This window comes from Pinus tabuliformis, chromosome 1_2 (assembly GCF_031772625.1).
Source record: "Pinus tabuliformis cultivar Carrire ecotype Pingquan chromosome 1_2, CPIR1, whole genome shotgun sequence".
Lineage (NCBI taxonomy): Eukaryota > Viridiplantae > Streptophyta > Pinopsida > Pinales > Pinaceae > Pinus > Pinus tabuliformis.
Window position 1 is genome coordinate 83,428,649 of NC_142298.1, and position 25,723 is coordinate 83,454,371.

Sequence of the window (25,723 nt, forward strand, 5' to 3'; positions counted from 1 at the left end):
TCCTCTTTCTTCAATTCCTACTTCTTACCATCAATACTCAGCTCCTTTCCGGAAAATGAAATAAGATACAATGCAGAGTTTAAGACATGAAATACGATGAAGGCTTGAATATGAACTAAAGTAGACTATAAAGATTTATACGACATATAACTCAACTTCAAGAATGTAAATTCCATTTTCCCTCATAAAAGCAAGAAACTCGAACAAGTTTTCTTCAGTTGGAAAATCGTGGCCATTATGTGGCCAAATGACCTGTATAAACAAAGAAAATAAAACATAACCATAGGAAAGAATACCTTAGTAACTTAGTATTCAATATTCAAAGAAAGCTTAGGCACAACCATGCCAACTAAGTTACATGCTAAAAAGCTCACGTTGTAGATAACTTGTGAAAACAAATGGAAAGAAAAAGACAACATGTAATAAATAATATATGACAGTTGGCTTGTAATGTACTGACTTGTGTAATAATTCATTCTGAGGAAGTTGAAGGATCCTTTTAACTGTTGAGATTGTTGCTCAATGAACCTTAGCAAACGATCACCAAACTTATCTCTCATTATAAATGGGTAGTCCCCTAATGTTACTGGATCGATAAACTTGCCATACAAAAAGTAATGGTGGAACAAAGCACTGTAAACAAATATGGAAAAATGATAATAGAAAATTTATGCACATAACAAAATCCAAAAAAATAACCAACCATAAAAGAATCTTATATTAAAGTGTAAGGACCTAAAACCAGACACAGGTAATACCATTCGAGCATGAAATCAACCGCTCTCTACGTTGCATTTTGGTCACCACGAGATTATGAATAAGGATAAGTCGAGTTGTGGACTAATTTAATCCCTATACAACCCTTTTGTTCCGCCTACAAATATTTTCACAACACTTAATCTCTCTATGTGGGTCCAACTAATAATTTAAAACATAGTTAACATTGAGAAGCTAGTAATGAAAACATAATGAATTTTTTAAATGCACACATTTCAAGTATAATAATATAATTAGAGAACTTCTAAGTGAAAAATACTTGCTTAGATTTATACCAACTTTGGAGCTATCCAATGTTGACAAGGATCAAAAGCTATTTTGCAATTTTTTTAGTTGGTAATGTAAATATCTCAAACTTCCAATGGTAAAGCTTATATGGGGATGCCTAAGAGGTAGGTCTAGTTAAAAGATGTCACAATAAAGCACATCCAAAAAACATTGTCTAAATTTTATTAAACAACAGAATGCAACAATGCACAATATAATAGATATCCACAATCCGGATTCTTCACAAACTACCTCTATCATTCATCCCCAACCCAATTATTACAAATATGCATAACTTTAGCTCCAAAAATAAAAATACTTTCCTACATGAATTCCAGTTGTCTTATTTCCATAATATTTAGAATCAAAATTAACAAACTAGCACAGATCATAATCCATTCAAATTAGGGCAACCCAAAAAAACCAATCACTCAATGAACAAATATTTTAATAAATTGGGTTACATGGATCTAAATAGGACTTTAAAAGGAAATAAAGAGAGAGTAGTGAAACACATCCACAACATTCTCAACTTGACAGGAGGTAGGGTTAAGAGTAGGAGTAGGGTCAAAAGGCAGGGTAAAGCAAAGGGGAGGAAACAAACATGTGTGCTTTCTCCCAATGCAATAGGAGGCTAGCAAAGATGTGTTTGTGACATCACCTGCCGATCCATGTATAGTTATGTCAAACACAAGCCATACATTAAGTATAACTCTTTGTTTGTAATTGAAATTCACAAGAGGCACATCAAAACTCTTTTCATGATTATGACACTCCTTTGTAATCAGATCAATATAATAAAAAATTTACTACAAAAAAATAGAATTAACATTGACTTAAAGAGGCTAAAATACCTTTTCTACTCCAAGTATTGATATTTTCATTATGGAGTTTTAAAGACTTATCAAATGCAAAACATCAACACTAACATCACCAGCCTCTACACCCTCAATAGTCACCAGCAGAACATTGTTGGCAACATCCCCAGTGTTCTTGCTATTGAAAATTTCTTGTCTGTTGGAGTATTGAAGGTAGATAGTTTTAGCCCATACCTGAGTTGGCTCATATGATGAAGCATAACATGAAACCATTGAAATTGCTTGATTTAAATATTCCTATAAGGCATCACAACAATAATCAAAACTAAGAAAAGTCATTATTGCTCGAGAAAATATTCCTATATGTCATGAGGAAATGAAATTTGTAAGAAAAAATATTAAGGTCAGATATTTCACCTATTATCAATCTAAAATGTTTAAGGCATGGTTTCCAAATATTGAAAAAGTTAATCAATGCCTCAAGCCCATGGTGAAAAAGACAATTAGAAAAACAGAAAGAGAACCTAGTCATGGGAAACACTTATAAATTCAAGTCCATTTTCATGAAATATCCACGTGACATCAGAGAGAAGACCAACATGATCACCACTACACAATTCAAGTCTCAACTCATGCAGATTGGATCAGATCAAACACTTCTTATCGCCAACCAGCCATATGTTCAGTTTGTCAAACAATTCAAGGGAACCCACCTAAATTGACCACAATTTATGTATTTGTATATATATTTATGAGTTTGTGTATATCGTTTCCTATTTGTGTGTTTATAACTATATATATAGATATATATATATATATATATATATATATATATATATAGATATATATATATATCTATATCTATATCTATATCTATATCTATATCTATATTTATATCTATATATATATATATATATATATGTCTGTGAGTATATATCCCTAAAATCTCATAATATATCCGTATTATTTCAAAATGCTTATATGAATAATGTGACATACCTCAGGGACCCTTCTCTCTATGGCTGCCTCCAAACAATGGATTACTTGTTGTTATGCTTCTGAGTTCACTGGGAAACCATCTATATGTTTGATGTAATACTCCTTCGCATCCAAAAAATAGAGGCATAAAGTCTAATTAGTACACTAAAAGAGAAATATGAGTAAAACAATTAAATACTTGATAAAAATGTAGTCTCTCAAAGTGGTGCATAAAAATCTATACATGATAAGCATCAAGTCCTTCGGCATCAACAATGCCATGAAAACTACATATTTTATGTCATTTAAAGTGCATACAGTGTCAAAAAAAAACTTTGGCATGTATTTTCACTTGACATTAATAAATGAATAACCTTTCTCAACTTAGTTTTGCAGAGTCAATGAAGGCCTAGGTTGATCACTCCTAGACTTTGCACTACCATTATGTGCTCTTTCATAGTCATGATCGGTCAACATCATTTGATGCATACACCTCTCTGTATGAGTAATAACCATAGAAACAATAGTCTTGACACCCAACTTGTCATTACCCCTCTTCAGAGAACTGCAAAGTTGAAGCTTTATCTTTGAAAGCCTTTCAAAATCATCAATTGGAGACCCAATAAGTTCATCAGTAACATACACCAAAACTACAACCCTTGTGTTGCGAGTCCAGATCTCAACCACAACAACATTATAATTAAGGTTTGTGAGACCCGAAAATACTTCAGAAAGCAAGCATGGCCTATCTCTTGTTGTTAATTCGATTATTATGAGTTCAACAACAACCTTTACTCCAACGAATCTCCTCATTGAAGGCAATAGGAAAGCATTAGTTCCTAGGGATTACAATTAGAATAAGTAGAATTAGAAAGGGATTCCTAAATGGAAAAGGGCACTCTTTGAAACTGTTTGTGGCAAGAGAGGTCTAGAAATACCTGTTGTATATACTCAATAACATGTTCATCTCTAACTTTGTTGCCATATTTGTCTATTACATGGAATATTGTCATAGAAAAAAATTAGGTTACATTGGATTTAGCAATACCAGTTGTGTTCTCTCAATTTGATTCATGGTTTTACAACTGAATCACTAAAACAAATTATGGTCCAAACTGAAAATTTACCATCCATAAACCATCCTCCATTAGAAGATATGTAAGCCTTAGAAATGGTAAGAATCAAGATGAAAATATGTCAGTACTTGTACCACTTCCAAAAGAATGCCATGCTTATTGGCACTATCAACCTGCAAGGAAAAGCATGATTACAATTCAAATCAATTTACAATTCAATATTTGATTCAATGAACTCAATAGACAAGTTTCATACTCAAAATTGGAAATACTTGAAGAATACCTTCACAAGTGTTGCATTTTTACAGGCAATGTTGTCAATTGAAACCCTGTTAGAAAGCAAATAGAATCAAGATAAATGTCAGTATGAAATTATGGATATCAATGCAAACATAACTCTGGCAACAAGACTGAATCAATATTTACACAACCAGTGCTTGAAAACCATTAAAACTAAACAAGCCAAGGAATCCAGATCCAAAATGGAAACTCAAATTGATTTTATAAATTCAATTGATGAATGATCAGTATTGCATTCTATTAGTTTACAGGACTTGTTGCAAGCTTAAGAAACACCCCCATGCTAACTTAAGCCTTCATAGGACTACTGCTCGGTGACTCTTATGTAAAGCTAAATTATAGAGAAACCATATCTGTCAACAACTCCCACACTTTCATTTACCTCCTCTGCGCAAAGTAACACTAGAGCCTACAAACTGAGCATTCACTACCATTGCAAACCAAGCAATCCATATCATCAGTCATCCATTCACAACTTGCAAAACCACTCCATTTTTGTAATTTCGAGAGATCCATTTTAACAAGAGAGTAGTTGAAACGAGATATTAATAGCTGATAAAAACACACAACAATGAACAAATAGGCCAAGTGAAAAACAACAGACCTTGGAGGATTCATTCTGATGATCAATTTCTCATATTCATCATTAACGTCCAAATAAGTCATCTAATGAATTTCTGCTGAGCTTAATAACCGAAATGCAAGATTATACGTGGCAACAAAAATGAATTCAATAGGAAATTATCAACACACATACATAACCTATGTAGCAGTCATATGCAAGTAATTGTAAGTGGGCATGAATTCAGAGATCGAATAAAAACCCAAACGAGGGAGAAAACATGCAGAATTACCTAGTATAGATGTACATTTTAAGTGACAACTAAGACAATGAGAATGCTCAAGTGGCTTAATTATTATTCACAATTATCAAGTTAGGAAGATCTAATGGAAGGAGTAGGGTGATATGATTTTTCTTTCCAGATATCAGATAAAAATTCAACCATGAAATTGGAAAGATCTTATGAAAGGAGTAAGATAATGGGATTTTTGTGAAAATTGGGTTAGACATTCCTTTTGCATTATGGAATAGCACATATCAAATTCACATGGTAAAGCATAATCGTAGTATAGTAGAGTTGTCAAAAATTTCTGCATTTATACCATCAGAATTTAGAATTAAATGAAATAAAGTTCAGCATAGACTCGAGAGCAAGATTCCAATGAAAACAAATGGGGAAAGAGGCTAATCATTATACTCTACAAGTTATCCTTTTCCATCTGGTTCATGGTGAAATCACAATGTTCTCTTGTTTAAATTGTATTTTTGAATGAAGAAATGGATTCAACACCCTAGAAAACCCCTGGGGTAGTTGGAACTCAACAACTTTAAATTACAATTTTCCTAATTTTTAACTAAATTTCATAAAAAAACAACCATCTAGACATTCTGGTAGACATCTTTTTCCCCATTTTCCTAATTTTAACCATATTTTTGTCTACATCTTTTCCCCATCTATATCTTTTTCCTTCCAATGTGGAACTCATATTGCAATTTTTTGATTTCTTCGCCTTCTTCCAGTGAAAGCCCATCCATGCATCTTGTAAATGTAAGCATATCATGCTCGTGTATAAACACAATAAGAAAAGAAAATATCAAGTTCATCAATCCCAAGTTCTATAACAATAACCAATGTGCCTTCTATTCAAAGTCGTTCACACTACCAATTTTAAACATGAGATACCTGAGATTAGAGGCAATCAAGGGTGTCTTTCCCTAAATTTTTTCAAGAACAGTTTGTGCAAGTTTCTCAATAGGGTTAGAAAAATTTAGATCTTCACAATTGTCACGAAAATGAATGTTCTGATTTGAATTAGAAAGGTAACTATTTGCAATATGAGAGTCAACATATAGAATAATTTGTTTTTTTAATAAAGGAAGCATCTTGTGCTTGTAGAAAGATGTATGTACAACAAACATTGCACAATACTCTGTTAGCCAAAATACAATAGTAATTTGAACAAAAAATAGTGTATGGAAAATTTTTCTTCCAAAACTTATCAAAAACTAATTATGGACTAGAATAATGTTAGTGTCTAACACACCTTTGACCATGACACTGGGGCCTTCTCCAATGGTTTCACATTTTTATGAGATTACATTAAATACTAAACAATGTGCACATATTCCTTTAGAAAATTAATAAAGTGATGAAGATAAAAAATGTCTTTGAATTCACTAGATCATCACAAAAATTTAAAACAGATGTGAGATTTGACATTTTTTTCATTGTTGAAAAAGCATCATATTTAACTATAGAAAATAAATAGGGAGAATTTATTTTCCAAGGGAATAAATAACCAAATTCATGTCACTTAGTATAGAGATTGTATTCACATTGGATCAGCTGAAAATAAACTGTTGTCCAAAGCGGTATAACAAGTATGACATTCATAATCCTTGCAATGGCGACCATATCACAAATCTGCAGGATATAAATTCTTTATAAAAAATACAATATATTTGAACCAATAGTTATAAAGCATGTTACAAGTACAAATTTTCATGCACTTACTCTTGTCCACATCTGATTCAATCCTCCATTGGCCTTGAAAAGTATATAACCATTATGTGGATGACCGGGTTTTGTAAATTAAAAAGTTTATTAAAGAAGTTGCAGTGAATTGCTTCACTGAAAATTAGGAACTACAAAAGGGGGAGTCTTTGTTGACAAAAAACAATAGCCTACTCTTGTGATGCCATGGATGATCAATGCATTGGAAAAACTCTCTACTATCAGGATTCACCCACAACTTGTCTGTCAAGTGATAATCCTGGTTTAGAACAATTAGATATTTCATAAATCATACTATATGACAGCCAATTCCTCAAAAGACAAGAAATCTGCAATTAAAATTGCATATTCCAAATTTGAACAAACAATTTTTCTTTTCCAATTTCATCAATTCACCATGCCTACTGAACCATCCACCTCTAATATATTAGATGATCCATTAATATTTGTAGGATGTTGAGTCTCCAATGTCAACACTATATTCAGACCAGAGCCTCCAACTGTCTTCATACTAATCAAAGTATCATAAATAATTTTAGAATATTTATATAATCAACAAAACTACTAGAACAACATTCATATAATATACAAAACATTTTAGAGAAGTATTTTATGCTAATTTTTTTTTGTAACTTTAAGGAAGCCTTAGACAACATCCATCATTCTCATTATTGTTTTTTCACTAATTACAATTATAATAGGTTACAAGGTTACACAGATTTGGAAAATGAATGAAAATATGTTTTTCCGATCCATAGCTACAGATGACAAGAATGTCCCTTTCATGTACAATTACAAACTACAAGGGATAAGCATACACTAGAACTAATACTAGAAGAATAATTTTATCAATCATTGGTTCACACAATATGTGGTTATAAGTAAGCAAACCTTAGGGGAAATCTCAATGTGGTCACTTGAATTAGCAAAAGAAACATTCATCTTTGTGGAAGAACAATATTCTCTTACATCCCTGAACAAGAATACAGTCTAATCTTCAGAACCAGTAGATATGTCTTCATAGTTTTCAAATTTGAGATAAATATCAAACATGTTAAAATCATTGCAACGATCACCATCTTCACAAAGGACAAGGTATTGCATGTGCGGATCCCATACCTGCAAATTACAAGAACAATAACACTCAGACAATAACATCTCCAAAGTATAAAAGGTTAAATAAACACATATATAATAACAAATCCTCTTTTGAATGCACATTCACAACTGTGTTACAATGTTAATTATCAATGAGAGACGTCAAATTTAAACAGAGCTGAAAATATTACCTTCATGTTGTACATTGTTATGATGTTAAACCTTACATCCATATGACTAAGCATAGTTTAAACTCTTTTACCATTCATAGGTAGTGCAAGTAAGAGGCACAAAATACCTTTAAATTGAAAAATATCAAGATAATGTAAGCACAAGTAGTTAATTGGGTTTATCTTAGGTGGTTGGGAGGAAATATTGTAATCTTCCCCACACCAGTTCAATTCCTACAAGTGACATGATGAGCTTTGTTGTAATGGCTTGGAGCCGTACTGTTGAGTCTAAGTAGTCCCTTGAGGACTGCAACATGTAAATTTCTCATATGGAATATAAAGATAATTATAATTGAAGAAAATAATGTAACTTGCCCATATGGAATATAAATATAGTTCTCATGGAAGAAAATAATGTAACCGCAAGCACCTTAACTAAACATTCAAAAAAGTTTCCCTATTCCCTTAATTTTTCCAATAAGAAAATTGGCTTCCTTTATAAGTTATGTTGAGTTGGTTCCCTGATATTGTTTTGAATATGTTTCAGTGATGAATTATGATGCTAGATAGAAGCAAGGGAATTAATCACAAATCTCAACTATAAGAAAATCTAAAATCACCATACATCACAAACAACATGATGATTTCCACCATTTAAAACAAAATTTTAAAACACAGATTAAATATTTTCCTTTCAATTGTTTTTTCTCCAGCATTGTGGACATGTCCATATATGTCCATATGCATATATCCATATGAAATGATGATAAATGGTTATGAAAAGCATCCATTTAATAAAAAAACACTTGGCTAATTTCACTAGCAACATTACAGTGCCAGAAAGAGTCCCCTTGCATGAATCATTCAATATTAACATCGGACTTGAGCTACTGTGCCTCTGGTTGAAGTGGAGAAACATATGGCATTTGTCATTCCTGGTGGTTCTGCTGCTGTAATTGTTGTTGTCCTTGAATTTGATCTTTTTGTTGCCTCTCTTGGTGTTGATTTTGTGCTTGAAAATCTTACTCCATTTGTTTAATGGGTGGAGGTTCCATGAGTTTAGACTCCATTTGAACCCGTGTCCAGTTTCAAGGCTGCACTTCTGGGTATTTTTGAAGTTGAGGTGAACCCTGAGGGGGCATGTTTTGTAAATCAAGAAATTGTTGAACTGCCAAATGATTTTATTTTGATTGCTATTCTACGGAACCATAGGTCTGCATAATAACAATTTAGAAGCCTACAAGAAAATGAATTTCAAACAAAAGCAACAATTCCAACCATGGAAATTTACAAATCTCAATTTTTTGGACCCACTACATGTATAACACACGAGCCTTAAAAAAACTAACTAAACTAGCCTACATGTAAAAAACACGAACCTAAAGCAAATATCAATAAAACAGAATCAAACTAGTGAAAAAATAGTAAAAATATGCATGAGATTGAACTAGAAAGAGATCGTTTAATTTTAAACATATATATAGTCAGGATCATGGACAATGGAATGAATAGTTTTTTCAAATGCCCTTGCTAAGATAATATGCATGCCATGCGGTGTGGACCATGGCCCCTGATGTGCTCATCCATTCACCTCAATTAAGAAATTCATTTATTAAAATGAGGACCCTCAGTTACCATCATATATAAAAATAAAATTTGTAGTATGAAGATACCTTCAGGTTTAGGTATTAGGTAATAAAGTGATAGTGAACTACCAAAACCAACACACTCTCACAACCATGAAATCGCTAGTAAGTAATAATTTTCAACCATGAACAATAGAAAATTCACCACAAATGAAACCCTAGATGAAGTAGATTATGTTTGATGACATTTGAATTGAATGGTCAACTAACAACATATCATATCTTCAAATCTAATTTCACCACGAGATCAAGAAGCCAGAACATACCACACTTAACCTAATTTCTTAGTTACAACAAACATCAAACTATGAATGAACAACTATAACCAGAGAATTCCAACATAAAATTTCTTCAACCATCTGAGGTTACATCAAGAGTTGGAGAGGTTTTTACCTTAGTCCTAACATCCTCTTATTGGAGCAATAATTCCCTTCTACAAAGAATATTATAGCAACAACATACAATGGAAATACTTGCAAAATCTTAGTCATCCATGCAAAATAATGAAGAAATGGAGAAATCCTATATTAAACTTGACCCTTAACTTCTTTCTATGAAGAGATCTACAACTAAGCTTGGAGGGAAAATCCATTCATCCAACCATGCCTTGCAAATGAGAAGTGCTCCTCCTTTTGTAGCTTCTTTCATCAACCACTTTCTAAGAAAATATTATCATGAATTCTCTACAAAGTTATGGATTCCCCTTTTCCTCCAAAACACAATTCTAAAATATACATAAGGTCTGGAAGCATCCTTGAAGGAGAGCGCTCATAGAGGTTCTTCTTTAGGATTGGGGAATGTGCTAGATACTTCCTTGCTAGTGTGTGTCAACTTCCTCACTTGGGTGGTCTTCAAGAATGACCATCCATAAGCTTAATTTTAACAAAATATCGATAAAACTCAAGAAAGGGTGGAGTGATCCTCAAATTATGCTATAATCCTTCCTTAAACAATGCATAGGTATGATGTGTTTTCTCTCTAGCTAGAGAATTATCTCAAATAAGGTATGTTGGCATTTCACCATGCCTTTATTTTCTTTGAAAACCCATAGAGACTTTCCATATTGGAGTGTTCCTCTTCTTTGGTGCATGTGACACTCCTCCAAAAATATTCTAAGATGATGGGTGCTCCTCCTAAGATGTATCTTTGACCTTCAAAGAAGAGTTTTAAATGCCACTTGTCACCATCTCATGAATGACACTCTCTATAAACCTCCCCATTACTTTATAAATCCCACTAGAATATGATTCATGCCTCCAAATATGTAGAAATTACTCATGTAATGTGAGATGGCGCCAAGTGGTGAGAAACACCTCCAAATATGTAGTTTTTCCTAGTGAAGTGTGAAATACATCAGAAGATGCTCCTCTATGGAAGAACATGTATCAGAATATGTAGAAAGGGAAAAATATGTCACCAAGTGCATCATATCATATTCTATTAGCCTCCACTAGAGTCGTCATCCCTCTTTAGGTGGAAATAATGATGGTATAGATGCAACCCATTCCATCCTGAATTTATGATAGCAATAAAATGTCTTTGTCACATCGTATGATCCAAAATGAAAATATGTTTGATGTTTTAACCGAACTCTAAGGCAATAAATACCAACCATTAAAAAATCTAGGATGCCATTTTTCTTCTAAAGAGCACTTGGTCAGGACCTTTATTAATCACTCAACTATTTTTCCATGAATATCCAATAATTTGCATCCATAAACCCCATTACTTTTTTCCTCTAATGTTAGTTCTTAATATCCAGTTTCTTGAGTTTCTATCTTTCTAGACATATTAGTAAAATCCATGTAGAATGTATAATATCGATGACCTTCTCCAGATCACAATGAATGAACATTACCATACTTTGGATTATTAGTCTTCCCAAGTATTAGGAAATTCCTTTGATTATACAAAAAAGGTTTCTCCAATACCACTTGTAGCTACTCCTAGAAAGTACCTATCTATGAATACAAAATCTACAAAAAAGTAGACAATGAACCAAAAGAAATCTTTTCAAGTCCAAAAAAGTGATTATTATCAAATATTGATAATTAGCGGATATAAAAGAATTAGAATAGAAAACAAATAAGTTTTCGGTGATTCAAAAACACACATGGAAATTATTATCAAATAACAGAGGAAAAAAATAAAACATGCAAAACTAAATAAAATACATTTGAATTCAAATTTTTGCAGATTTTCATATTGTATATAGGCTTCTAGAGCTGAAATGTGTAAGTAGGCTGAAATGTATGATGTCTCAGGTAGACACTCCGCCCATCGTCGGGGACAAAAGAAGATTTTTGAATAATGAAGCTTTTTAAATAAAATATTATTTTACTTTGAATGAGTGTTCAAATTAATCTGCAAGTATGACTCACTTGGATTTCTTCAAATATTGTTTGGGTTGAAAAACAATTACATGGATATCCACAAGATACATAGGCTTTACCCAGAGTAATTATTTTCCCTTAAAATTTATATTGTAGACTCCTTCCTTACTTGTTTCCAACCTAGTTTCAAATTTTCAACCACAGATATAAGCAATTTTTCAGTCTCTACTTTTGCAAACTACAAATTTCTATGATAAGGGAAAGAAACATTTTCTATTGAATACTTCAAGGTAGAATTCATCAAAAACTAAGTTTGATGGATCAAGAGGGAACAACATAGGTGCTTTCCCCTCTCTTGTCCATGCAGTCCCTAGCCCAAATCCTATTAGGGTTTTCACTGCATAGAGAGCTATGCATGTTGATAGCCAGATAGACAAGGAGAAGAATTGATATTGGGCTGAGAGATGAGCTCTTATGCCTGTGGCACATAGCATGGGATTGCTTTTTCATCAATGTTTAGGCAATTGGGGCAAGTATATATATATATATATATATATATATATATATATATATATATATATATATATATATATATATATATATATATATATATATATATATATATATATATATATATATATATATATATATATATATATATTTGTTCATAACTTGTGGGTTGTTGTTAGTGGCTTAGTATTACAGGAAATGACTTGCATTCTTACTTGTCATTACTGCCGCTTCTGGGATTCTTTCCTTTATGTGTATGGTGTTGAGGATAGCCCATGGAATTCTACAGGGAAATACTTTGCTTGTAGATGTTATGTAAGGTCCCCACCTGCTCCTTAATGTTCACAAGAAACAAACACTAAAAAATGTGATAAATTATACAAAGGATGTGAGTTGTACACAGACAAGTTGTGGCTATGAGTATGTGCAGAAGAGGCGTGAGTATTGATTTCTTATCTAAATGAGATTTTGGATGATGATGTTGTAGATGAAGGTGATCTTTGGAAAAAAGTTGTAATTTCAATATGGAGTGCTTTTGTATTTTAAATATGCTTCAAAAATTCAATTGATACAAAACTTGGAGTGCATAGAGCATGTTAAAAAAAATGTGGATAGCGGAAAGGTTGCATGCATACAAAGTGACAAAGAGAAGAAAAATAAATTTCAAGAATGAAAATGAGAGATCCAAGAACTTGCAAAGAACTGAGAAGTTCCAGACAAGGTCACACAGAAACAAATAAAAAAATACCCTTTCCAAGATCATAGACATTCATGCAATAGTAGTGAGAGCTTGGTAGAAATCTGAAAGGAAATCATCCCTTTATAAGTACTTAGACATCATGCAAAGGAGAAACACATACGTGGTCAGGAAGAATCAAATATCCATCACTCACAAGGGAGAGACACACGCTTGGTAAGGAAGAATTCCATCACTCATGAACTTCCACATGAGTGTGCAGGGAAAAACATACACTGAAAGAACAAATAGATCTGATTTCTAGCTAACGCTAAAAAACCATGACCATGAAAAACCACAACAAGGAAACCACGGTATGGGAGCTGGAAAAATGATTAATGGTCAATGCATCATAAACAACAACAGATAAACGTGAACCCTCACTGCCAAAGCAAATGGGATGCAACTGAATACCAAGGGTGTCATGGCCCAAACAATATGAGATCCAGGCCCATTGAGTGACCTACAACAAGAAATCCAATAGGAGCTAGAACCACAATATGTAGTTTACAGGTGAATGCAAAATGTCATCCCCGTCAAAATGTGACCCTAAGTGGCATTGTCACAAAGTACAAAGCCCCATAGAATTAGACTTTGGTTGTGCTATAACTAGGAGAGAATGTGGCACTTAAATTTTTAGATCATAATAAGTTGTTTCTATTGTGAGAACAAGAGGATTAGATGCATTATTTCCATAAGAAAATGATGCTCCAACATCACCATTATTTTCCAACAAAACACCTTCTCATTTGGCCTACTGCATGTCAGTGATGATGAAATTTTCTACAAGACTACTATTGCTGGTCTATTGCAATTTAGAAGCTGAAAGGTGGTGCATGCCTGGTGTTTTTACTAGGCATGCCACCAATGGTAATGGTAATGGAGACTATAAATTTCCCACTACAATATCAACAACACCTTGTGTTCTTACTTCCATGACACCACTAGCACTAACCATAATTAAGTTTTCACACTAAGAATTTCCCAAAGAAAATGAATTGTGCAAAAGGGAACTTAACTGGCTTTGGTGCAAAGCATTATAACCCAAAATCAATGATCTAGAATTCAACCTTATGTTTAAGAGAACTAAGAAAGTGACCAATGTCATGTTGCTGTAGTTTTTGAGAGGTGAGAGAGTGCAGAATGGGAAAAATCTAATTTTATATTATTGCTCCAGTATTCCTTAGGATGTAGTCTGGTTTCAACCACAACTCCACCTAAAACAATTGACCTTGGACATGTCAAGGGCTAAATGTTTCTACTCCATATGTCAGGGATGGAAAGATTGTGGGATGAGGAATTTCATTGTGATGCTTTTCCAAGTTGAGTGTTTTGCAACATCATGCACTAATTAAGACTTTGATAAGGGACCTATGAACCTAGAAACCAAGCATCAATGTGCATATTTTTGTGTAAGGAAAACATTCCACCATCTTCCCGAGAGAACAAAACTGATGTTGTTTAAGAGTGGAAGTGAAATGAACCCTCCAATAAAAGCACGGCACCATGCTAAATCTAAGGTATTTCAAATCACTTGCTCCCAATAATGTTCCCTCTAGGCTTAGTGTGGGTGGTGTAATCAACATACTAAGAAAAAAGTGCACTATTACTCCTCACATTTGATTAATAATGGTTGCATCTCTTGTATATATTTGGGGGAAGAACTATGGCATTGTTCTAGAAATACATCCTAATGAAAATACAAATATTGTTCCAATGAGTAGTGAGTGAAGAAAATATTGTGCCATACTTATGTTGTAGTTAACATTAGAAGTCAAGTTAGGCATGAATAATTGAGTTGTTTGTGCCAAAGGTTCTCCAGAAACAGTGCACATAAAATAGATCCCAATCATCACTTATTGTGCTAAAAGTGTAATTTCTCCCAAGGAAGCACCCATGTATATAATAAATGTGTAAAATGCCACCTTGGACATCAATTTTAGAAGTACTGGACTAAGAAGATGAATAACTTGCAGTTGTTCTTCCATAGAAGAAATGATTATAGCGAACGGATTGTGTCTATGATGAATGGATCTCAGCATCAAAAGAGCTCTAGTAATTTGAGAAGCTGCTATTGCAAATGGTGTTACTAACACTTTGGGAAGTCATACCAATTGGTATGACTAGTCATGCATAACCTCGAAGCTACAATATTATGCTTATCATGCCATTCATGTATATTAGATATCAAACCACTAAACCACTTGTCAGTTTACCATGAATTTTGAGGGTATGCTAAACCTGTTTTGGAAAACATTGGTGGGGGTTGGGCCCAACAGTTGGCCACCACATAATCCTTTTTAAAAATCAATAGAATACCATTTCAGACCCCCCCAAGCCTCGACATTTTCCATTGAACACATTTTTTGGGATGAAATAATTTAAGGTTGTCGAATTGGATAGGAATGGATAAAAAATTCTCAGAAACGTAAACATAATGCTCCATTATCTGGAAAGCACTAACTACCTCTTTCCATATCCTGGCTCTTGGCTAGTGTTAGAGCCTAGATTGACCTCAGGCTGAACGGAGGCAATCCTAGGACAACCACAAACCAAGCTTAGCCTGGTAGCTAGCCCTACCAGGTTGGGAGAGGGCTCTCTCCTTGTCAATCTCAGTTGAGATGACTGCAAATATGGATTTTAGGCTAGGTATGTTAGCTCTAGGGTTTTTTGATTGATTTTGATGGTTTTGTTGCTGGATCAAATGGAGTATGCAGCTTTGGGTCCAGGAAATCAAGTCAGAATTGCAGGGTGTTCTGTGGGGCAAGGTAGTTAGGTGTTTATGAAATTGGAATTGAGTGAGATGGTAGGTCTAAGACTGGTGAGGAGCTGAGGAGGGCATGCAAAGATCATGAGTCCTTTACAAATAGTAGAAAACATAAAAAACTAAATGGATTCCGAAGGCAGAACACTGTAACCAATGTATTCTACCTATCTATCTTGATTTCATTTAGTTAGAAGAATGAATAAGATTGTGGCATACATAACACATGAGAAAAACTAATGACAAAAGAAAAAACTATGCCAAAAACACATTACCACAAGTATCCCACAAAAATAGCTGCAAATCCTGGTTTATTTCCTTGCCAAACTGCTATAAAGATGTACAATGTAGCTCAGAGCATCCAAGAGAGTCCAACCTTTACCAACGAGGAAGAAAATACATAATATAGACATGAAAACAACCTATGCTAGTCATCAAGGGTCGAATCCAAGAGATAAGGGACTATTTCAACCATATCTAAACTAGGAACATGAATATAGGCAGTGGAACAACTTGCCTCTAAAACCATGGAAACTGATTCATTCACCCCCAAACCACCTCAAAATGATGAATCTACCCTTTAAGGTCATTTTACAATTACATTTACATAGCATAGCATCATTTAAAATCATAAATTCATCCAAGATGAGAGAAAAAGTCAACTTGTAGAAAAACTAGGCGAAATTTGGATTTTTGAGCAAACTGGTTCTATGCGTAGCGCCACCTGCCAGGTGTGTAGTGCCACTTCTCAGATGATTTTGGAGGCCTTCCCCTTATCCCAATTGAGCCCAAGATATCTAATTGGAAAGGTCTTCCTGTCTAGTTTCTAGAAAATCTTGAATTTTCTCATTTGGAGGTCATTTTCCCCCTCAAAAGTGGAATCTCCCAAGGCTGCTTCCTGTGTGTCCAAAAAGAGGCAGAGAGGCCATTTTTTGATGGTTTTTTGACCTTTAGGTGACCAAGTTTTGCTCCAAAATTGCTGAAACTTTCAGGGATTGATGTTCTCATCATGCTGAATCCAAATATGCAAACCATTTCTCCAAAAAGTCTCCCAATAAAAAGCGTAGCGCCACCTAATGTGATTTTCTGGGTCAGAAAATTTCAAAATTTCAAAATGACAAAAACTCACCAAAACTTGCCCAGATTTGGCACAAGGCATTCTCATTAATTACTTTGATGGGCTAGTGAGGCCTTAGCCAATATTTTTAACTTGTCATGCTCCTTTTTGCTCCTTAAGGCCTTCCTCAACCTTGCCTTAAGTTTCCTCATCCTTATATTGCATATTTTGTTTCGGGTCATATAGTGGTAGGCCATGTGTTGAAGCATCTTCTTGTCTCTATTGGCCTTCTCAAGCATCCCTTCAAGGTGTATATTGACCCTCTCAAGCCATGTTTCCCGGTCATTCTTAATTTTTTGTTCAATAGGGGTTAATGGAACATTGGCCTCCTTGATCTTTTGCCTGCCTTCCTTTATCATTTGTAACTCCATGAGGACTTGCTTATTGGTCAATTGTTTGTTTTCCTACTCTAGATAATTGATGATCCACTTTGCGCTCTCTAAATTGAATGACAAGGCTTGAATCTGAGCCTCTTTCTCCTTGATGATCATATCTTTAGTAATCTTTGTACCTTGAGTTTCCAAATCAATGACATCAACTCCTCGTGTCTCCTTATGATCAATAAGGTCAAAATATCTCTCTTGCCCATCACTAAGATCCTTCTCATGCATCTTTTTCTTGCCTTTGCCTTTACCCTTGTGTTGCTGCCCAACCTGTGCCTGTATAGCTGAAGAAGAAGGAAAAGCCCCTTCCACTCCTTGTGGAGATAGCATTTTCCTGTAGCCTCTAAAATGATAGCTGGTGAAAAAGTGAATGTGACTCCAGCAAGGTGTACCTCATTGTTATCCAAATGTGTCACAAACAATCTTGCTAATTCATGATGAGATTTTACCCTTTCCACCATTTCACAAAAACTAAAACATGATTGATGTCTGAAACAAGAAAGGGCAAATGGGTAGGCTTGCAACTCGCTCAAACTGGTGGGCTCCTCTCTGATATGTTTTCCTCCCTTATGAGGCCTTCTGCCCTGAGTGTCTCTCTCCCTGGAACTGTCACTATGGGTTTCTTCCTCCATTTCATACTCACTGTCCATCTCCATTGTTGTACTGCTGTTTCTCTTTGTGGTGACTGAAGAGTGGTGGATTGGTGAATGAAGGTAAGATGAGTATGAAGAGATTTTAAATAGGAAAGCAGGTGAGGGTGAACAAGAATGGGAAAGGGATGTAGGGAGTAAGTAGGGTTAGTGAATGATGTAGGGTTTGGGAGTGTTGTAGGGTTTGGGATGTATGGGTATAGGGTTTGGGAATTAGGGAAAGGTTTTTAGGGAATGATGTCTAGGGAATTATGGATGGGAGGATGGGATTTAGGGAAATAGTAAAAATGATATGGGACAACAGCAATGAGTGTATTTTTACAACATATGAGATAATTTAGTGACAATTAGGGTTTGATGTTTTGAGAGACAACACAACCCAAAAACTTATGCAACAATTCTTGTCTGCAAGAAAAGTGATGTTACTTACTTGCAAATGGAGAAATTTGGGAGTTTTGATGTGATTTGATGCAATTTGCAGCAATTTGTAGCTCAAATTCCAGGTGCGTAGCGCAACTGCTGTGCGTAGTGCCGAACTTTGGTGCGTAGTGCCACTTGTAGACCACTTTTGAAGGCCTTCACTGTGTGAAAATTGGACGTGTGATAGCTCGTTGGAAAGCATGTCGAGTCTACTTTCCAGAACATCTTGAATTTTTTAATTTGGAGTTCATTTGCCTTGTCAAAAGTCAAATCTCCCAAGACTGGTCAAAATGTGTAGAATGAGGCTGCCTAAATGTAGAGTGTTGTTACAGTCAACTTTTGAAGGTCTTCCTCAACTCCAAATTGAGCTGATGATAGCTCATTGGAAAGCTCTTGGTGTTGAATTATCATTTGACTCATCAAGAAAGTCATTTGGACATTTCATCTAGGAGAAATATTGATTTTCCCAAGGTCACTCCAGAAGTGCATCAACTCTCTTGAGGAAACTGTATTTTTGACATTTCTCTAAAACCATGATACTTGTGTAAAAACTGAAAGAGGTTTTTATTCTTGGGCCAATTATGGACAAAAACCTCTCTTAATTTTGTCAAATTCATCTTCTATTTCTCAGAAACATAGTTTGAAGAAGAAACATCCCTTATGTGGAACAGGGGATTTGTAAAAATGAAGGGAAATGAAGGGGATAAGGGGCTTCTAAATTTTTGAGAAAATTTTGAAGAATAGGGAGGGATGTTAGGAAGTATGGGAAAGTGGAATTTCACATATTGAGTGAGGGCAAGGGGTCCAAAAGGGAAAAACACAGACCTAGCCTAGAAAATTGTTAAATTATAGCAATAGGCTAGGGTTTGTGGGAAAATGATGAATTTGAGGGATATTAGTAATGGGAAGTGTTTAAGAAGGTATATTAAGGATAGGGGAAATTTTATGAGCATCAGGATACAAGTTTTGTTGATGATTTGACCATCCAAGGAAAAATTACCTTCAAAACCCTAGGAGAGGGAAATGAGCCTTACCCAAGTACAACTGAAGCACGAACAAGGTGTAAAATGCCCCATTGGAACCTGAAATGATGATGACAACTTTTTGAATGATGGTACACTTGGCCGAATGGTGACATGGACCGACACTTGGAAAACTTTGAAAGGAGTGAAAACAAATCCTAGACCCAATACATAATGACTAAATTTTACTTGAGGACTCACTAAAATGACAAAATTTGACTTTGACACCCTAATACCACTTTATAAGAGCACATTTGATCACTGGTGGAAGGCTTCAAAGACTGACACTAATAGTTGGAATAGAAAATTAATGATGGAAAGAGGGTAATAATTGGGTCAGATCCCTAGCTTGGTTGCAAAGTGATTTTTAGGTTATCTGAGGAGCTGGTGAATCCTCTACATAATCAAAATATGAAATTTTTGTATGATGCCCCATTGCTACAAGAGCTACATTCCAGGAGGAATTATTGAATTAATGTAGAAGAGCTCAGTCTGAAAGGGATGACGACAAAGGAATGGGTGAGCTATACTCTTCTATTAGCAGACATTGAAATTAAATTAGAATAGGGTGAAGGATTAAGATATATTGGTGTGATTAAATAATCCTATGGATGGCTCATATAGAATTTTTTACTCATCTCTATTCATGGTAGAATCACAACCAGACTAAATTTTTTTGTGGTGAAAGATACGAAAGTGTTCTTGATTTTTTTTTTTTTGGTTAACACTCTCTGATAAAGTATGATATAATTTAGAGGAGGTCCCAACACGGACCAAACATATGTATTTTATGTAAGGAACATGAAGAAATTATCTATCTAGTGGTATGCCATTTTACTCTTGAAATATGGTGTGTTATAGACACACTAACTGGAGGAATTGGCAAATGGGGTTATATTTCAAGAAGTTTCTACCACTCCTTTATAAGTATACCTCCAAATCCAATATTGTTTTGATGACTGCACGATCACTCCAAAGCAACAAATTCCTGGGTAGATTGAGCCCCCAAATATTGATGAGACAGTGCCTTGGGGATATTTTGATGGTGCCTTGCAAGGAAATCCAGGACAATGCAGTGTTAGGCGAGTCCATTTTATTTTTTCGACCCATCAACTCTCTTTTTCAATGGGGTTGGGAGATGGATAAAAAAATAGGGCCAAGTTCTATGCATTCTTAACACTCCTCATAATTGTAGTGGAAAGATGTATGACTAATTTATAGGTATTTGGGGCGTCTAAGGTCATCATAGACTAGATGATTGGTGAAGTACACTTTCAAAACTTGGAACTCCAAGCACAGGTGGATCAAGTATAGGAATGGGGAAGCCAACTTACCTTTTCCTCATTCTAACATGTCTTCCACTATCTTAACACTGTGGTGGATCATATTCCTAAATAACGGGTCTTCTTACAACTTAGAGTATTAAAAATGCGCGAGTTCAAGTAGGGTGTTCAAACTAAACACAATCTTGGTTCTTTCTTATAGATTTTACATCCTTGTAGCTGTGAAGCTTGTGACTTTCTGCAATAATTTTAAAATATATTTTGATATTATTTATGTAAAGGCATCATTCCTTATTCAAGTTTTGATGTATAGTTAATAGAGTTTCCCTAGTGGATCCTATTCAGGATCATGGAAATTTTTATACTTTCCTTTATGTCACAAGCACTTGTTGAATGTACAATATTCAATCTAAAATAAAAATATAACACTGTATAACCAGCGCTTGTGTATTTGGCATCAGGGTAGACTTTATCAAGTAGCATTCCTACTTTTGAAAATCCATGAGGAGGCTTGAGCATTACATCATGAAAACTAGAAATTTTTTTGTCTATGAGCTACCTTCCTTTAATTCTCAAACTCACCAAGAAATGCATCTCATTTTGACTTGAAGACAATAGAGAACATCCAAGGTCATAATTTTTTTCCAAAATACCTATAATGAAATGGCATTGTGCTGGATCTGGCACTACTGTGCATTTTTCAATGACATAATGTGTAAGGGAGTTACCACTACCTATGAATTTTTCAAAAATTCACAATCAAACATAATTAAAAAAAAAGAATAAAATTAACATGGAGTTTACACTCTACCCTGAAAGTGAGAGCAAAGCACCTTTACAAAAGAACGTTAAAATGTAAATTACAATAACTTGATAAAAACTTCTCCATTTTGGATCCACCACCATTTTGTTGAAATGTTATGCTATTTATTTTATTTATCTCTGCTTTAGAGAGAAGAAGCTTTAGCGACATTATTTTGTAAAAATAAAAAATAAGTTAATAACCCACTCAACATCTATATGCCATAATGGGAAGAAAGGAATAAAGTGTGAACAAATCATATATGTACAAGGTTAGCAACTTACCACAATCCTAACTAATGGCCAAAATGACTTAATAGATAATCACTCTTTACATATCCTAAGCTTATGAGAAATTAAACTCAATTTTAACATGACGACAATGTTTGGAGACACATGAGCTAGAATCAGTAACTTTCTTTGAGATCAATGAAGAAAAGGGTGGTGTAGCCATACTCCCAACAATGCATTTCAAAAATATTTTTTTCACGTTAGTAAGATAATGTCCTAAATTAGTATGAGTTTTGTTCAATTTCAATAGCAAGGGGGCTTGTAACATTGGAAAGGCCCAAATTTCAAAATGGCTTGACAAATATAATATCGTTTTGGTTTGTGAAGCAAGCTTGAGTATCCAATATTACCCATGTGTTGACCCATCTACCAAAAAGATTTCCCAAGGGCCACTAATCCACTATAAAGGGCCTATATCACTTCATATAAAACCTTATTTTAAATTTGTAGGTGTTAAAGTTGGTAACTAGGGAAAAATTCCACTTGGGCAGCTCAATTGATGGAAATGATTATTGCATTGAAATCCTGTTTTCAAGAGGACCAAAATAAACCTAAAGATCACTAAATTTGGACAAGGGGAAATATGTTTTTGAAGTGAATCCCACACATGTGCAAATTTTCAAGGTCGGCCACATCATCATGTAGGCTCATGAAGCCCAACATAAATGTCTTTTGACCCTCATCGATTCATATGAATAAGAGAGATCCCCACCTTCATTTGGCATCATCATCTCACAACAAATTATTCTCTCTCCTCATCTGATTTGTTCATACACCTCATTGGGCAATTGTTCTTTTCACATGTGTGGATGAAAGGAGGACGAATTTCAGCCAAAATCAGGAAGTTTTCTAAAGTTTGACAAAGCGTTGACTAGTGTTGACTTGGGTGTATTTGACCTCCTTTCACTGTTATTTTTGTGGGATATTTTTTGTTTGGGAGGTTGCACTATTTGGCATAGAAACTAAGAATTTTTGCGCACTTTGACCTATGTTGACTTTAGGCCTGTTTGACCGTGGGGTGGAATTTTGGTTAACCAACTTTGATTGCAGATTTGTTGGTTGTTTTGGGTTGACTGTTACCTTCAAGAGAGGCCAAGTTCCTCTCTCCTTTGATCAAGTTGTTTTGGAGAAGTTTGACTAAACTTTGACTGTTTTTGAATTTCTAGTTAGGGCTGATTTGATTGTTGTTGATTGAGAGCAGAATTGCAGATTTGACAAGGCTGCTTTGGACAATGATTTTGCAAGTCAAATTTGAATTTTTGTTATTATACTCTCTCTATATGCTAAACATGTGATATTTATAATAAGAAGATTGATCAAGGGTTTTCCCCATCTTATGATTTTTCCCAGGCATTAGCCAAATATTGGCATTCTCTTGTCTTGGCTTATCTTCTGCATTTTATTTATGTTCTATCTACAACTACTAGCAATGTGATTAATGGTTTATGTGATTGATATTTGAAATTAAGTGGAAATTATTATTGAACTAATAAAATGACATTGAAGAAATTTTTGCAAGCATAGAACATACCATTGTTATCTAAAATGAACATGGTTTGAGAGCCTGGGTGAAGATAAGCCTAAGAAAGAGAGAGAAAAGAAATCACTAAGAGATCTGTTGGAGAAGAATATTTGACAAGTCTCCATGGCATCTACATCTTACTTGAAAACTTAGGAAAAGTTCAATGACAAATATAACTATCATGCATGGAAGATGACTTTAGATCTGGCTTTGGATGAGCATGAAGTATTGGACTATGTGCAGGGAAACATGGAGACTCCTTCAAATTCACCTGCTACTGTGAAAATGAAGTATAGAAAAGGTGAGGTCAAAACAAAGAAAAATTTTATTAACTCCATCCAAAAGCATGTGGTTGCATATATTTATAATTTGGGAACTTCTAAGGAAATATATGATAAGTTGGTTGGGTTGCTCAAAGTGAACAATGCAAATCAAATTCACTTTCTCAAGAACAAGTTGAAGGATATCAACATGGATAAAGGGGAGTTTGTCCAATCCTACTTCATGAGAATAACTAAAATCAAGAATGAATTGCTATTTATTGGAGAAGTTATTGCTAACAGGGAGCTTACTCTTATTGCTCTTGGAGGTCTTTCAAGACCATGGGATGAATTTGTCACGACCATTCTCAACAATGACATGATACCTAGTTTTGATGAGTTAATGACTTGATGCACTCAAGAGGAGATAAGGATGATGAAGAGATATAAGACCTACAATGGAAATGAGCCTACTACTTTCTCCGTTCATGTGAAAAGGAAGAATTATGTTGGTTTAAGGAGACAGGGTCAAGGATCTAAGAAGGGATTCAAAGGAGGAAGAAAAGGTAGGTGCTACAACTGCAACAGGTTTGACCACTATGCTAGAGAGTTTCCTCTCAAGAATAATTATCCAAGGGATGATGAAAACAACAAAAACAATTTCAAATGCTCTCCAAGACTCCAACCATCTCGTCAAATCTACCAAAAAACTCCCTCAAAACAACCCTGCAAAAAACTCTTTGAATTATCCTCACTAAACCCAGCTCAAGAATTGTAAGAGACTCGAATGAATAGTGTGGGTGAAATAGAGGGGGTGGGGGTGTTTAAATAGCTTTAGAGGGGGGGGGGGTTAGAGTAGCATTAGAAACTAGGAAAAATAATTAAAAGTTAAAAAAAATATGTTTTTTTTTATTCCCAGGGTTGTGTGGCCACGAGCCTTGTGAACTGGTGGAACCAGTCTCTGAATTGGTCTGGACTAGTTCGGTATTGAACTAGTAGGTTTGATGATGACACTGGCCAGTTCAGTACTGAACCGGTCTTTTCTGGTTCAGACCAACCGGTTTCACCTGAATGAGTTTGGTTTCGGTAACACTAATTTCTACAATGGAATATAGAGGCTTCAAGGTAGAAACCATTGATGGAAACGTACATATTTGGTAAATAAATTATAAAGATGCATTTAGTCTTGGATTTAGGATTGATGGCCTCTATCAAGTTGGAGGAATTCCTTTGGGATCTTTGGTTAGTGATAATTCTCTTCAATGTGAATTATGGCACCAGAGATTTTCCCACTTACATTACAAAGCCTTACCTAGGGTAAGGAAGATGGTCACAGGGATGCCCAAATCTAATATGAACCATGAAGGAGTTTGTTATGGATGTACAATTGGGAAACATACAAAGCGACCATTCCATTGTAGTGAAAGCCAGACAACTAATATTCTTCAATTGGTCCATTTTGACCTATCTGGTGCCCTGCCCGTAACCTCATTGGGAAGATACACATATTATGCAATCTTTGCGGATGACTTCTCACACAAACATGGATCTATCTCTCTTGAAGAAGAATGAAGTGTTCAAATGGTTTTGTTCTTTTAAAGAATTGGTGGAGAATCAAACAAGGAAGAAGATCAAGATATTAAGGACCGACAATGGAACTGAATATGAATCAAATGAATTCAATGATTTTTGCAGAGAGGCTGGCATTAAGAGGGAGATAATTGTTCCATGCACTCCTAAGCATAATGGATTTGCTGAAAGGAAGAATAAAAAGTTCATGGAATCCACTCGTGCCATGCTCCATGATTAATGTGTATTGAAATTTCTGAATTAGTCACCGGAGATTCCACAGTAAGAACATTTTTCTGCCAACGTTTCAAATCCCAACCGGGATCCATCATCAGGACAACTTGAAGCTTGATAGA